The sequence below is a fragment of the Microcaecilia unicolor genome, chromosome 2, assembly GCF_901765095.1.
Source record: "Microcaecilia unicolor chromosome 2, aMicUni1.1, whole genome shotgun sequence".
Lineage (NCBI taxonomy): Eukaryota > Metazoa > Chordata > Amphibia > Gymnophiona > Siphonopidae > Microcaecilia > Microcaecilia unicolor.
In genome coordinates, this window is record NC_044032.1 from 400,380,020 (window position 1) to 400,397,272 (window position 17,253).

The window sequence follows — 17,253 nt, forward strand, 5'->3', positions numbered from 1 at the left end:
TACTCCTCCCCTTCCAAAAAATCCCAGCCGCCCAGGACGTCCACATCAACCCGTCCCCTTTCCCCACATAGCCCCACCCCTTAGAAGTTACCGCCCCACCCACGGTACCACACACCCTCAGCAACGTCCCTCCCCCCCCTGTCACCTCCCCTCCCCTTCCCTTCTGCCTGTCTCCCTGGTGGTCTAGAGGTACCTGTTCGGTGGGGACAGGAAAGAAAGAGCTCCTCTTTCCTGCCCGTAGCGGTGGTGGTAGCATCCTTGCTACATTGTGTGGGAGTCCAGCTCTCGGCGTTTCAAAATGGCTGCCGAGAGTTCAAGCTGCATCGCGAGACTTCAACTCTCGGCGGCCATTTTGAAGCCAAAGCCTTACTGGACATAACTTAACTCTTCCTCCTCCTTACAATTCCCCAATGTGTCTGTCACACATGAACTTTACTGTACTACAACATCACTCTGTATTTGTTCATACCGGAATTGGCGATCGCCTTTATGGTACTTTGTAAGCCACATTGAGCCTGCAAATAGGTGGGAAAATGTGGGATACAAATGTAATAAATAAATAAATAGCCCCAAAACGGCACAAATTATCATACATGCATTCTAGATCTAAGGAGATCAGCACGGATGCCTGTTGCATAAAAAAATTATTAAAATATCAATTTTCCCTGTATTCAGTTCAAAAGGTAATTGAGGAATCCTGAGAGGCAGGAACACTAAAGAAATACTCTCACATAGGGAGGCAGGTTTTCTCTCTTTTTATTTTTATTTAAAGCCAGTACAGGAAGAAAATATACAAGACAGATGAAGCAAATAAGAGAGCTTGAAAAGATAAGTGAGAAAAAAAGAACCCCCCCTGTTCACTAAGCTGTGCTATTGGCTGCCGTGCGCTAATGCTGACATAGCTCATTCACTTTGAATGGGCTCTGTCGGCATTGTCACGCGGCAGCTGCTAGTATGTCTTAGTAAATGGGGGGGGGGGGGAGGGTATACTACATTTAATGGAAATGAAGAATGCATACATTCTTACCTGTCAGGAGCTCCCAATAAGTCTGAAGAGAGACCCTGTAAAAGAAAACACATGTTTTCATAAAAATCCCTTTCTAAAATATTTTTGAATTATAAAATTGCAATTTAAGTAATTAGGACAAACATATCTGAGAGTAGTTCTGGAGACATTAAATTGTAATCCTTGCTTGCAGTTCCTTGATAAATAGATAGGGATAGCATTTTGTTATGTGGGAAAACTAGATCCAGTATTATAGGTTCAGGAAATTTTAAACGGGATTATATTTAATCTTTGAAGTGTTGATAACATTTTAACTGAAAATGTAAACGCTTACACTTTTTTTTTTACTTACACTGTTTATATAATAAATGACTATTTATGCACTTTATATCCAGTGTGAGTTCTATTGATCCTCTGGGAAAGTATTTGTGACATCAACACTGATTCGTCCTCACACATTTAGCTCTTATTTTCCTTTGAATTGGAGTTGGCAGGCCTCTTCTTTAGCGTCTCTTCTGGTTGTGATTCGTTTTCAGAGAGGTATGAGTCGCTTACGCTGCCCTTTGCGTGCCTTTTCCGAATGGGATTTTATGCTGGTCCTTTGGGTGCTGCAGCACTCTCCATTTGTGCCCCGTCGCTAGGTGATCCTGTTAGGTCTCACGTAGAACTCGATGTTATTGGGGCGCTTCTGTTGGCCTGTTGCTTTTTGCAACTTCAGGCTCCTTCTTAGGCCCTTTCTCCGTCTTTGTTTCGGTGGCGGGGGTCTCATTTTGGGCAGTACCATCCTTCTTGTCCGAGTGCTTGTTGGTTTCTTTTTATTTAGTCATCTATATGCCTCTTGCAGGCTTCTGGACTTTCACAGGGCTTTCCTGTGTTTTTTTGAGGTTCCCGATGTCTTCCGCCTTTTGTATGGACCTTTTGTTTGGTAAACAGCAGTTGGGTCTCATGGCATTCAAGGCTTCCTTTGCCCAGTGGGTGAAGGTGGACGTGGTCTCGGCCTGTATTCTGGGAGGCTGTTCTCCTCAAGTTGGAAGGCACACTCTCCTGGGCGTGTGACTACATCTCGGGCAAAGGCTTCTTTGCTTTCCGTCAGTAGCATGATGGTATAGCGGGGGCCACGCAGGCAGCGGCTGTATTTGGGGTATCAGTTCTGCTTGTGGCAGGTTCGGCTTCCCACCCTCGTAGGGATAGCTTTTGAACATCCCACTCATCCTGGAATAGTGGGAAGGAACATAATGGAAGGAGAAATTAGAAGCATACAATTTTTTAAAAGTTAAGTAAAGCACATTCAAATATGTTTTTTGAACGCATTACACAAGAAGTTTGAGCATAATCAGTGTGCTAAAATTTTGAAGTACAACCTGTTTATCATATATGATCCTTTGAATTTTTTTAAGCACACAACTCTAGAGCCATTGGGCTTTGTTTCTGATAATCCCTTTTTGCTGGATGGATATTTTTGTTTGTTCAGCCACTGGCACCCTTGGATCATAATCTATTACTATCTTCTTTATACTGCAAAAATGTATTTTCTCACTGCTTTTACTGTTGATTGTGATTCTTTTCACCTTCATGGCCGGCCAAGACAAACTCTGTGATATACTCACCCTTAGGGATCTTACTTATTAATTCACCTAATTTATCTCCCAAAGGAGTATTCCGCTCACCCTCCTTGCTCACAAAAATCACAGAGTCTGGGTCATGATAAAGCATCAAGCTCTAGCCGGGCATGCGCAGTTGTAGGATGTTAGTGTCATCGTCTGTAAGATCGCAAGATGACACGGTGTATTCAAAGAAAACAGGTACATATACAGCTCATCGGGGTCTCTCACGATACTTGCGGTAGGTAGATTTTGTCTTTGACCAATCTTTCCACACAAAGAGTTTAAGAACAGTTTTACAACTTATCATTTTGCAGGGTTCACAGTTATCTGATAAATGCATAAAAGCATACCTCTTTCTGATAGAAATCATCTGTGTAACTATTTTGTTGTTCAGCATCAGCACACCACTAAGAAAACCCCGATGCTTACAGCTTTTGACAGATGCATGTTTGAGCATTCTGCAAAGAGGCGAGTAGCTGTCTCTTTAAAATGCCAGACCTCATAGATTTCTCCTACCCTGTACCCTTTGATATGACTTTCCAATTCTATGGCACACCACGTCCTCACCACGGCTCTCTTGCATTCATTGTGGACGCATTTCTCCTACTGACCTGTCACAGTGCATGTGCAACACAACAGAAACATGAGTTTACCATGCAGCCTAACAGGCATTTCAGGGGAAAAGAGTCCGCGCGGTGGGAACACCTTGACTTTTGCAAGCCTGAAATAATCAGAATGGGGGGGGGGGGGCGAAAGTTTCATAGATGATTTAGGGGTGACTAATCAGATATTCTGTACTTTTTATTGACAAAAGAGTATAGGCTGATAAAATCATAATACTGTACTTTCTCACCCTGTTTATCCTGATAGTAGACACATGGCATTCGGTCTGCCTCCAAAAAGGGCGACTTGTGGAACTAAAGGTTCAAGTAATGCGGTTGTGCTCAGAAAGGCTGCACATTCCTTATCTGTTTTAACCAAACTGTCCCACTCATGTTCCCAAACACTTAACGACCATAAACCCTTTTTCTTTTAGGTAATCTGCCTTGCATTGTGTTTTTTAGTTGAGAAACTTGAAGGTTGTCCCCCATCTGTGGATTCTATTTTTTAGAATCATAGCAGGTCATACAGCTATGGTAAAAGCACATGTTAAAATGAAAGGCAGTGCACTCGCCATTAATGATGACATAACCATTGAAAATGAAATCACCCACCTGCATTTTGCCACCCTTTAGAGCATGCCTGATATGTATATGTTCTTTGTCCTCAGTGTACATCAACAGATATCAGCGGTCTGCCACTGATAATCGTCGGCTGATGGCAGAGCTATGGTTCTCTGTTTTAAACACATGAACCTGAGCATGACCATACACATGGAAGTGAGTGTGATGTATTGGAACGGGTCTAATCAATTCTTTAGGGTAGCTGCTCCCCCCTCCCCTCTGGTATTTCTTCTACTTCTACTTCTACTTTCAAAGTCCTCTCCATCATTTTCATAATTTATTCTCTGTACAGGACACAGGCCTTTTGTAAGATATGCACATCCAGTTTACAATAGAAGGCCAGTTCATTTTGTAAATTAAATGTCTTATGCTTGTTTTCGCTGTACCACTGTATGAAAGCCTCTTTCTGATCAGGCATCATGCTCTCAGTGACTTAGTATTTTTCATCAGACATTTCCGCTATATAACTTTGATTTTCCAAGGTGTTAAAAAAATTGAGGAAAGTACCCTTTGCTGTCTTCAAAGCCCATGGCTTGTGGGGGCTTGCTAAGCTTCATGGGTAGAAAATGTAGAGAATCTATAAAGCGAATGTCCAGCTAACAAACCCACATCTATCTTTTCCTGCAACAGCTGACTGATGATGAAATATGATCGTAGCCTTTCGAATTTTGAGCTATGAAAGTGTATTCCTTGAACAATCAAACATATAAATGGCAAGTGACCGACTCACCTGCAAATGTGCAGTAGAGACTTCCCTCTCTGTCCCGCCCTCGCATCAAGACATGATGACATCAGAGGGCGGAACAGAGAGGGAAACGAAGTCGGACTGTCGGACGCTGCCGCTGGAGCCTGGAGCGTGGAAACGAACATCGCAGGCACCAACCTCCCCCCTCCCCCCATCCACGCCGCCACTCCCGCCCCCTCCGTATCGGGCCCCCTGCACTGACCTGACAGCGCCTCTCACCTCCGTGTGGAAGCGCTGCAGGCAGTAGCAGATGCTGCCTGCAGCGCTTCCACACGGAGGTGAGAGGCGCTGTCAGGTCAGTGCAGGGGGCCTGGCACGGAGGGAGGAGGGTAGCTGGAAATCTCGCCCGTTTTAACAGGCTTAACGGCTAGTTTATAAATAAAAGAACCTATGAACTCAGAGAGGCAGCTCATCCCCTTGAATTTCCATTCATGCTCACGGTAAAGATTCGTTGCAAAGATGTAATTGGAGATGTTTTAGATCTAGCCAGCCTTGTCATATAACGTAAATGTTTTTCACCTTTCAGTAAAGGATCACCACACTGTAAACATTTTTTGACTTTATATTTGTGCTTTTTTTTTCTGTGTAAGAGTTATACTTATCATAAAATATTTTAGACAAGCATTCTATCTCTTTTTTGGATGCCAGGATTTTGTGCTGTTTTAAACATTCCTTAGAATGGCAGTACAGCTGGCAGTTAAGGCACCTCTCTCTACCATCTGTCTGAACAGCACGTGTGTCAGATAAACACAGATGTCATCGTAATTTGCACGTGTGGGTATGGTTATAAGGCGTTTCACAATGTTTACAGAAACTTTTCTTACCGTAGAACTGATTGATATCTAAGATTCCATAAAAATGATCATGATGGAGTAATAGATATAAGGTCTTGTGAACAGCTGACAGTCACTTGTTTTAAAAAGACACCAGCCATTTCTGTCTATATGGTGTATGTCTTGTACGTTTATGCCGAGATGTTGTTCAGAAACTATTATATTGCTCAACATAACCTTTTTGTTTTCTCACCATCCTAGCTCAGTGTGCAGTTTTCTGGCTTCTTGTAACAATTCTATGTATTTTAGCTTGACAGCAGTCGTGAGTGCCATGAGACTCCCCACAAAGCACAAGTTATCACCCATGTTATTTAGATCTACTAAATGTCTTCTTTTTTTCTGATAATATGGCTATCGAGACCACTTTGTAAAGGCCTATTATAACCCCCGCCACCAGCTCTGTTTCTGATAACCTTCACAATGAGATGCATGTTCTCTGCAACTCTGTAGAATATTACTAACCTATTCTAAGAAATACCCCACCTCGGTCTCTCCCAGTCTGTGATTCTAGAATATAAGGAATTATATAAACCACTGGGCATATATCTTATTTGTAAGTAATCCTTGGGTGGTACTCTACTGTTTATGATATCTTATGCTTGTCGGATACCCTGCTGTATGACATTTTGAACCTGGCTGAATGACCTTGCTGTGACTATATTAACAAAGCAAAATTCGTCTGAATAACTGGTAGGATTAAAGTGGGGTGAGGGCCTGGCCAACCAATACTTCTTCACAGAAAGGGTGGTGAATTTGTGAAATAGCCTCCCAGTGGAAGTGGTGGAGAGGAATACAGTATCTGAATTCAAGAGAGTTTGGGACAAGTACATAAGATCTCTAAGGGAGGGATAGGGAGAGTAGATGGCATGGATGGGCAGACTGGATAGGCCATATGATCTTTGTCTGTCTACATTTTTCTCTGTTTCTGTGTTTCTATGTTTGATTTTCACATGGTAAAAAGTTCTGATGTGTTTAAAAGCCATTGACGAAACAACCAACTTCCGCATATCCTTGAAGACACATCTCTTCAACAAGGCCTACAAAGAGAACCCATAACCTCACAAAACTACCTCACCAATCCTTCCAATTATCAAAGTCCACCTTCCATACTATCCTGCCTATTACCTTCCTACTCTCTTCCCTTACTTAATCTCTATTCAATACTATGTATATCTGATATTATGTAATGACTATGTCATAACAAACTCTGTAAGCCACATTGAGCCTGCAAATAGGTGGGAAAATGTGGGATACAAATGCAATAAATAAATAAATAAATAAATAACTAGAAGTGTAAAACTGACTGAAAAAGTTCAAAAATCAAGAAAAAGTTCAAAAGTGAACCGAAAATAAAAGGAAAATTTTTTCCATGCACATCCATATCATATATTCAATAAAAGTACTGCAGCATATTGTAGTATTTGTAGCACATTTACAAAGTCAAAAACATCATCTAGGCATGAGTTTCTTCAAATTGACAGTTTTCATATGTGTAAGGTATCAGTGAAACTTGTATTCTGTGTTGGTATATCATATACGTTTGATGTTAAACTGTGCCTATTGTACACCACCTTGGGTGAATCTCTTCATAAAGGTGTTTAATAATTCCCAATAAATATAAAATACGATTGCTCTTTTACTATTGTTGATTCAGAATCACATGACCTTGAAATAATCTTTTTTTATATTATTTTACTAAAACCAGCTGTGTGTTTTGCTAATAAAGGCAGTTTATGTATTATAATTTGAAACAGTAGCTTTAGTAGAAATAGAAGACAATTTAGTGAAAATAAAGAAAAGAAATCTAAATATTTTTATGACTAACAGGAGACTCTAATGGCAGATTAAACAATAACATTTCATTAAACTGCTTGGAGTCTGCTCTTAGATTAATTTCAAGAGATCAGCTTACCACACATGCTTTTCTGTAATTATATATTTAGGATGGAATTATTCTCTAATTACATTAGATTACTTCAATGACTGAACAGTCCCATATCTAATTTGTTCCTGTTCATCCAGGTCAGATTGGTCCAGACCTGTGGAGACAAAGCATACCAGCTTTCTTTACCTATATAAGGTCTCAGCTGCTTATATGAGAGATTTCAATGAAATTGTTCCAAATTTTGAAGTAAGCAGCATTCACATATTGAAAGCATTATGCAAAGGCATTGCCACATATATCTGTATACACATTTAAAAAGTGTGTACATGGAAAGTGTGCCCCTGCTTTTACACAATGAAAGCAATTCTGTAACATAGGCACTAACATTTACATACCCATTATGTGCATAAATATGTAGAGTAATGGAATTTATGTGTGTATGTGTGCACATAAATGTTTAAATACAAAAATTCCATCTAAGTGCTATTCTGTAAATACTTGCTTAACTTACGTGGAGGGGCATAATCGAACATCGCCGGCTATCTATTTTGGCGGCAGAATCGTATTATCGAAAAAGATGGCTGACCATCTTTTTTTCCGATAATACGGTTTAGCCCGACCAAATGCCAGAGTTCGCCAGGTTTGAGATCGCCGGTTTTGTTTTTCAGCGATAATGGAACAAAATGCCGGCCATCTCAAACCCGGTGAAATCCAAGGCATTTGGTCATGGGAGGAGCCAGCATTTGTAGTGCACTCGTCCCCCTGACATGCCAGGACAGCAACCGGGCACCCTAGGGGGCACTTCTAAAAATTGTAAAAAATACAAAAAAAGCTCCCAGGTGAATAGCTCCCTTACCTTGGGTGCTGAGCCCCCCAAATCCTCCCCAAACCTACTGCCCACAACTCTACACCATTACCATAGCCCTTATGGGTGAAGGGGGGCACCTACATGTGGGTAACATGGGTTTTGGGGGGGTTTGGAGGGCTTAACATTTACCACCATAAGTGTAACAGGTAGGGGGGGGGGGGGGGTGGACGTGGGTCTGCCTGCCTGAAGTGCACTGCACTCATTAAAAACTGCTCCAGGGTCTTGCATACTGCTGTCAGGGAGCTGGGTATGACATTTGAGGCTGGCATACAGGCTGGTAAAAAAAAGGTTTTGATTTGTATTTTTTTAGTGTGGGAGGGGGTTGGTGACCACTGGGGGACTACGGGGAGGTCATCCCCCATTACCTCCGGTGGTCAGCTGGTCAGTTGGGGCACTTTTTTGAGGCTTGGTCGTGAAAATAAAAGGACCAAGTAAACCCGGCGAAATACTGCTTAACGCCGCTTTTTTTTCCATTATCCGCGAAAGCCGGCCATCTGGTAGCCACGCCCATGCCCGCCCATGTCCCGCCTTCGCTACGCCGCTGACATGCCCCCTTGAACTTTCGCTGGCGAGGCAACGGGAAAGCGGTGATGCTGTCAAAAAAGCCGCTTTCGATTATACCGATTTTGCCGCTTTTGAGAGATCATCGGCCATCTCCCGATTTATGTTGGAAAATGGCCGGCGATCACTTTCGAAAATAAGCCTGATAGTATGTATTTGCCAAGCAGGCGTACACATGGGCAGAGCTTAGTTGAGGGGTTCATACTTGCATGCATAACTTTCAGAATACTGTAAGTTACATGGGTATCTGCCAAGTCAGCTCTATGGCTGGTGTAAGTGCTTGCTCCTGAACATTAAGAGGGATACTTATTAAGCTGTGTTAGGATCCTAGGAACCCTTTTACTAAGCCATGTAAGCGTCTATGTGTGCCCAATGTGCACCAAAATGGAGTTACTGCATGGCTACCATGTGGCACTTGCGGTAATTTCATTTTTTGCACACGTCCGATATGTGCGGCCAAAAAATAATTTTTAATTTCTGCCACACGTATTGGACGCATGCCAAGTGGCATTTGGCATGCATAGGTCATTACCACCTACGTCCCCGCAGAAAGACCGCTACATGCACGACCCAGGAAAAGGTCCCTGGACTCGTGAGGAGACCCAATGGTTGGAACCGGAATTGGAAAAGAACTGCAGAAGCATCCCGCAGAGGGGAAGGTAATTATGCCTCCCTGGTCTCAAGAGCAGAGACAACTCTCTCTCTCTGAACGGACGGAAGCACAGACCTCAGGGTCACCATCCGAAAACGGACACCGGTGGACCCCTAGAGATCCCGACTGGGTTGCACTGCCCCCATCTTCCTGAAATCCCAAAATAGGAGGAGAACTGACCAGACCGCGCTACAAGTGTTCATATATTTGGCACTTAGCGTATAGGCCGATGATCTACTAAGTGCCAAATTTGATTACATCGTTATACATGTCACACTACAGCACTACGCAATTGAGCACTTTAGTATTTTTTAAAAGAATTGGTATAAGAAAAAACTATAAGAGAGATATTATCTATATATGAACACTTGTAGTTGATTAAGGTGCAATGACTTTGGACAAGTCAATGAGGGAATTGATCCAGATAATTTAAAATATTGAACAAGTTTATGTTATATATGAGCACATGAGGGTGTTTTTGCTCACAAGAAATAAAAATTAGTGGAGAAGTTCTATGATCGAGAAACTTGTCCACCCTTAGAGGCGTAAATCACTTTGGTATAGCCTTGTTTGGGTGAATTTAAACTCTGAGATCTCTCCACTATCACAAAAAATATTTTGATATTTTTTTGTTTCATTACAAGAATATCTTGTGCATGCAGTAAATTTGCCTGGTCTGGATCATATTTTTCCTCGTTTCTTTCTTCCATAGTAGACCCTGGTTCTTTTACTTATTTTTCGTTTTGATTTACCAGAGGTTATTTGAGGGTTTTTCATTTGAAGAGCTGGTTTACCACTTTATATACAAACATGTAGTACAATTGTACCAATCAGAAGGGCTGGAATTCCTTATTAGCCAATCAAAGAAGAGACAGCCATTCAATCCCTTCATTCAAACCTTCTGGTTGGATAGTTCTCAGCCTATGAATCCAATATTGTTTCTGGTGATTTAAATTTTTCATTTGATGTCCACCTCAGGAGGAAGGGTGAACTACATCTATTATTCTCCATCTAATGACCTCCACTGCGTGAGCCGCAGAACACCAGTGGCTCACAAGAGAAGTGGTTTCAACTCTAGTTCTGATTCTACTTTTGTGTTCATTCAGGCAAAGGTGGATAGATTTGGCTGTCCACCCCACATATACCAGTTTGCACGGGCACAGAACAATGTAGATAACAAATGCTGAGTCATATGTAATATTATTTCCAGCTTTTATATTTAACCACAAAATGTAGTAAATCCAAGTAAGTCCATCAATAGATGGAGTTACCTGGATTTGTGGGTATTTGTTATTATAGTTTGCATCCGGGTGTTCATCTTGGGCTGCCCTTAAGTTTTGCATTGTACTTCTACCATGTCTGTTGCATTTGTAGCTGGGACATTTTGGACTTGTAAACTGCCTTGTGGCTCCCATGAAAGTCTATATATGAAACTAAACTGCACTTATCCCTAAGACGCACAAGAAAATGTATTGTGAATTGGAGGTGGGTTGAAGTCTTTTTGTTTTAATTAAAAAGAATGTTTGAAATGAATTGAAAAACGTCTTCAACAATCAGGGAAAGCCCCGTACAAAGCAAAAATGATCCAAAACGTTTTGCACTGTGCACATCCTTAATTGTTGCTCTTCAGCTGTCAGGAGCTGTAGGTATGTCTGGGACCAGATTATTCTGGAGGGAACAGCTCAGAAATTAGATATACAGTAGGCGTCAATGTTCACTCGTCTTTCTTTTCATTTTGTACATTTATATCTACTTTTTGCTTTCCATTCTTTTATTTTTGTTAATTGTACTCTTGATGTTACCCTGTAGGTTTTGCATTTACAGCTCAGATTGGGACAGCAATTTTTGTTGTCAGTTTGATGAATTAACCTTCCCTTACCAAATCTGGTGCATTGTACTGTAATAATCACATGGCTCCCATTAAGAATGTCACAAGAAATACACTGATGCAAGCTGTCTAGACAGCAGATTTACCATACTTTAGAATACAGATGCCCTGAACTTAATTCCCAATGCATTCCAAATGTGAAAAATGCCACACACCACATTGGACCCACAGTCTGATAATTGCATGGCATTCATAAGGTAATGATAGCAATGTGGTTTTAGTTTGGTAATGCTAAGACATACTGTTATGGATATTTTGTATAGTAAATAGGCAGTGGTAGATATTCTTTTGTGGTAGTATAAACTGTCATTCTGTGCTGCCAGACATATATCTATGCTGTTTTGGCCTTTTCTAAATATTTCATGAAATATTTATGGTATCCGGGTCAGAATACTGTGTTGTTCATAACAAGTATAAGTGGAAAATGGTTCTTAGTTAAAATTATTGCTTCAGACAACCTGGCTAGACTACTGAAAGCAATGCATATGCTGGAAGGTAATGTCTAGTTTCACATATGTCTGTGTTTCTTCACACGTTTGGTAAGCTTTATAAGTTGCCTTGTAGTCTTTAAACATTTTATATGCAGACTCTGGAGTTGGGTAAGGGGACTCATATATGAGAGATCCCTGGTTGGCTGGGGCTAGGGAGGCTGCAGAGGGAATCCTGCTTGCCTAGTGGTTAAATTCAGGATCCATGATTTCAGGGCCTTAATGCATGGCCTCTAGCCAAGTACTGTCACTACAATGACTGGCCTAGATGAGTTGGGGGAGGGGACTATATAAAAGAGAAGGAAAATCCCTCTGACTAGTCACAAATGAAAGATCATGATGTCAGACTGCCAGTCCTGGTCCTGGTGGTCATTATGTAGGCCAAAGAAGTAAGATATATTAAAATGGGCTGGGGAAGGAACATGGGCTTATGATGTTAGAAGGTTGGAATTCACTTAGTGACAATTGAACAATTAAGGACAATTGTGCTTTCAATTGCAATAATAATTATCTCAGTGGTGGCGCACTGGCAGGAAATGAGACATTGGGAACACATGAACAATTTATGAGTCATGGCATCCTCAGAAAAGTGTTTGAAGTTCTTTGCTAATATGGGAAGCATAAATATATTCCCACATTACATTCTCTGAGGCTGATGCAGAAATTTACCGTAGGCAGAAGCACACGGTTAACAAGACCTCAGTTCACCCGTTAGTGGGCAAATGATGCAGAAAGTGGTTCAGTGCCTGAATTAAATCATGAGGTAGGCATTGGTGCACAACATATTAAAAACCCTATGGTAACAAGCCTATTAGTTATTCTGTGGTAATGCAGAGAAGTACACAGGTCATTTTAATACAAGAACAATGTGAGAAATTTACTGCCAGGTCTGAGGTGGCATTAGTTTCCCTTATAGTCTAATGGCCCTTGAACCTGACCTGAAACTAGGCTGGCATACAGCTAATGTGAGAATTTTACTTCTATTATTCAGGACACTACCTTCCAAACAACTGACACCCCTGCTCAGCTTCAGTCTGTCACCTTCTAAAACAAAGAATATATTCCTTTCTTTGCCCCAGGTTCTCCACCTAGTCTCGGGACCTTCTCAAATCGTTACAGCTTTCTCCCCTATCTGAGACTTCCCATGCTTCTGCCTCTGGCTGGGTGGGAGGAAGCTACTGCCCAGCCTTCTTATCTTCTGAAACCCTTCTTTCTGTCCTGAGAGTGTTTCTCTGAATGTGTCCTTTCCTCATGAGAAATCCTTCCTTTAAAGGGCTCTCTGCTCTTAGGAAACCTGATTGCTAATTAGGACAGCTGGAAATCTGAGTCCCCCCAGCCTTCCCCATGCTTACTCACCAAACCTATAGGATCATGTGTGAGACATAATCTTAACCCTTCTTCTACTTCCCTCTTTTACTTCCAAGCGGTAACATCTATAGGCTCTGCCCTGGGGAGGAGCTTACTATATCCCCCACCTCCAGTGCCGAGGGCAATGGTAAAGATTCTATATCTGCTCTGAATGGAGCTTTCAGCTCTCCTTCGTTTCTTTCTTTACAACATCCGTAAAATCCGCCCCTTTCTTTCCGAGCACTCTACCAAAACCCTCATCCACACCCTTGTCACCTCTCGTTTAGACTACTGCAATCTGCTTCTTGCTGGCCTCCCACTTAGTCACCTCTCCCCTCTCCAGTCGGTTCAAAACTCTGCTGCCCGTCTCATCTTCCGCCAGGGTCGCTTTACTCATACTACCCCTCTCCTCAAGACCCTTCACTGGCTCCCTATCCGTTTTCGCATCCTGTTCAAACTTCTTCTACTAACCTATAAATGTATTCACTCTGCTGCTCCCCAGTATCTCTCCACACTCGTCCTTCCCTACACCCCTTCCCGTGCACTCCGCTCCATGGATAAATCCTTCTTATCTGTTCCCTTCTTCACTACTGCCAACTCCAGACTTCGCGCCTTCTGTCTCGCTGCACCCTACGCCTGGAATAAACTTCCTGAGCCCCTACGTCTTGCCCCATCTTTGGCCACCTTTAAATCTAGACTGAAAGCCCACCTCTTTAACATTGCTTTCGACTCGTAACCACTTGTAACCACTTGCCTCCACCTACCCTCCTCTCTTCCTTCCCATTCACATTAATTGATTTGATTTGCTTACTTTATTTATTTTTTGTCTATTAGATTGTAAGCTCTTTGAGCAGGGACTGTCTTTCTTCTATGTTTGTGCAGCGCTGCGTATGCCTTGTAGCGCTATAGAAATGCTAAATAGTAGTAGTAGTAGTAGTCCTTCCCCAGTCACCACCTCCTCCACTACATGCATCCTGTCCCTGGCTTCCTGCTTTAGAGACCTTAAAGGGAAAGTACCAGGAGCTTTCTTTCTGCCGGCATACCCTTTTTCTAAACATAAGTAAGATAGGGAACCCTTCTGCCAAGGAGTGCTACTGCTAACAATCCTCCTCCCTATTAACCTGCTTCCACTCTTGAAGGAGCAATGCCTGTTTCCACTTCTCTCCAGTCTCTGTGAGTGGACGGCTCTTGCCCATTATAATATGCAAATCCTGGTTTTGTAAATAAACACTGTAATGACTAAATAGCACTCTGAGCTTGGAAACTACACCAGCTGCGTCCCCTGCAACTACTACTTCTGAGAGAAGTATACTATATTCGGGTCCTTTTGTAAAACAGCAGAAGCCTTTTTTTGTGCAGATTTTTTTTTATTTTTTTTCTGTGGGGTGTCTAACTGTGATATGGTGTATGGTGGACTAATTGGTGCTCTTCAGGTTGATGAATGGACTTGTCATACTGGACCATATTGTGTGCTCAGTTGGATTTCACAAGGCAATATGCCTTCTTTTTTACAGCTCCTTGTGGAGCATGTTCTCTCTTTCCCAAAGAGCAGAACTCTCCTACAAATGGTTTGGGACAAGCTTAGAATCCTACCTTTTTTATCTGCTTTCTCTGAGTAGCAAGTGTGGCTACATGAATCACGGCAGTTGCATATATCCTGCAAACCCTTCAAGCTTCTCTGGCTCTCCCTTTGCTAACATACTTCTACACATTTCTCCTTGATATAAGGTAAGTTTTAATAGAGTTCTCATTCCTGTTCAGTTATTTGATTATAAACCTAACATTGCCAGTGTGTTTGAAGTCTTGCTTGAACTTCCAAATAAAAACCAAAGGAGGAGTTACAAAATAATGACTAGAAGGGTGCCCATATTCAAAACAATTAATTGGGTAGGAGAGGCTCCTGCCCACTTAAATCACTTGTCTGTTGCTAACTGACAATATTCAGCAGCACTTAACCAGTTAGCACTGCTGAATATTCGTGGTTAGCACCTGTGCCAAAACTGGCTAACTTGTGGACATTCCTGGGGCAGAATATGATTGAATTCTTTGGCTGGGCTGGGTGACCAGAGAACTGGATTGAGGGCATTGCTGGATGTAGTCTACTTAGATTTCACCAAAGCCTTTGATACAGTTCCTCATAGGAGGTTCATAAATAAACCGAGTGGCATTGAGGATGGGACCCTGGGTGGTAAGCTGTATCAGAAATTGGTTGACGGATGGTGAAGAGTGGTAGTGAATGGAATTCACTTAGAGGAAAGAAAGATGAGTAGTGGAGGGTCTTAGAGATTGGTACTGGGGTCGATTCTATTCAACATATTTGTGAACAAAATTGCGAGAGGTAGAAACAGAAGTTTGCCTTTTTTGCAGATGACACAAATATTTACGACAAAGTTGGCGCCCCAGAGGAAATAGTGAGAAGTGATTTGCAAAGCTAGAAGACTGGTCTAATGTTTGGAAGTTGAAATTTAATGTGAACAAATGAGGAGTGATGCACTTGGGAATTAAAACTCCAAAGCAGCTATATGAATTAGGAGGTGAGAGGCTGATAGGCATGGACTGGGAAAGGGACTTTGGGTGACAGTATCTGAGGATCCTCAAAGTGGTGAAACAATGAGATGAGGCAGTGGCAAAAGCCAGAAGAATGCTTGGCTGCATAGCAAGAGACATAACCTGCAAAAGAAAGGAGGTGTTAATACCCCTGTAAAAATTGTTGATGAGACCCATTTGGAGTATTTTGTGCAGTTTTGGAGGCCATATCTCACTAAGGATATAAAAAGGTTTGAAGCAGTTTTTAGAAAGGTGACAAAAATGGTATAAGGTTTGCGCCAAAAGATGTATGAGAGGAGACTTGAAGACCTGAATCTGTATACCTTAGAGGAAAAGTAAACTTGCAATGAAGACAGAACTTCATAGTAATACCCTTTTCAGGTACATCAGAAGCAAAAAGCCTGTGAGGGAATCTGTGGGACCTTCAGATCATGAAGGAAAAAAGGGGCACTCAGGGAAGACAAGGCCATAGCAGAGATGTACCAGATATGGTTTTCAAGAGTGACAATGCGGAGGAACTGAAAGAAATCTCGGTGAACCTGGAAGACATACTGAGCAAAATCAACAAATTAAAGGGTGATAAATCACATGGACCAGATGGTATACATTCCATGGTACTGAAAGAAATCAAACATGAAATTTCTGATCTGCTGTTAGTGATCTTTAACCTGTCATTAAAATCATCCATAGAACCTGAACATTGGAGGGTGGCCAAATTACAGACCTGTTAGCCAGACTTCAGTGCCAGGCAAAATAGTGGAAACTATTATAAAGAATAAAATTACACAACACGTAGACAAACATGGTTTAATAGGACAGAGTCAGCACTGGTTCAGCCAAGGGAAGTCTTGCCTCACCATTCGCTTCATTTCTTTGAAGGCATTAATAAACATGTGGATAAAAGTGATCCAGTTTTTCTGGTGTATCTAGATTTTCAGAAAGCTTTTGAGAAAGTTCTTCATGCGAGACTCCTGAGAAAATTAAAAAGTCATGGGATAGGAGGCAGTGTCCTTCTGTGGATTATTGGACAGACAACAGAAGGTAGGGTTAAATGGCCATTTTTCTCAATGGAGAAGAGTGAATAGTGGAGTTCTACAGGGATCTATACTGGGACCAGTGCTATTAAAACATATTTATAAATGGTCTGGAAATCAGAACGAGTGATGTGATTAATTTTTCAGATGTCAAAACACATGCAGATTGTTTTTTTTTTGTTACATTTGTACCCCATGCTTTCCCACTCATGGCAGGCTCAATGGAGGGTTAAGTGACTTGCCCAGAGTCACAAGGAGCTGCCTGTGCCTGAAGTGGGAATTGAACTCAGTTCCTCAGTTCCCCAGGACCAAAGTCCACCACCCTAACCACTAGGCTACTCCTCCATTGCATGAACACCTTAGGAAACTGGAAGACTGAGCATCCAAATGGCAGATGAAATTTAATGTGGACAAATGTAAAGTGGTGCACATAGGGAAGAATAATCTGAATCATAGTTGCCTGATACTGGGGTCCACCTTAGGAGTCAGCATTCAAGAAAAGGATCTAGGTGTCAATGTAGACATTAAGCTGAAATCTTCCCAGTGTGCAGCAGTGGCAAAAAAAAGCAAAC

At 41.8% G+C, this 17,253-nt stretch overlaps 1 protein-coding gene across 1 annotated transcript in view; it reads left to right on the forward strand.

The window, feature by feature from the left end:
- The window catches only part of ADAMTS3 (ADAM metallopeptidase with thrombospondin type 1 motif 3), a 346,529-nt gene that overhangs the window by 175,065 nt on the left and 154,211 nt on the right, over positions 1-17,253 (forward strand). The gene's annotated exons all lie outside the window — the stretch shown is intronic.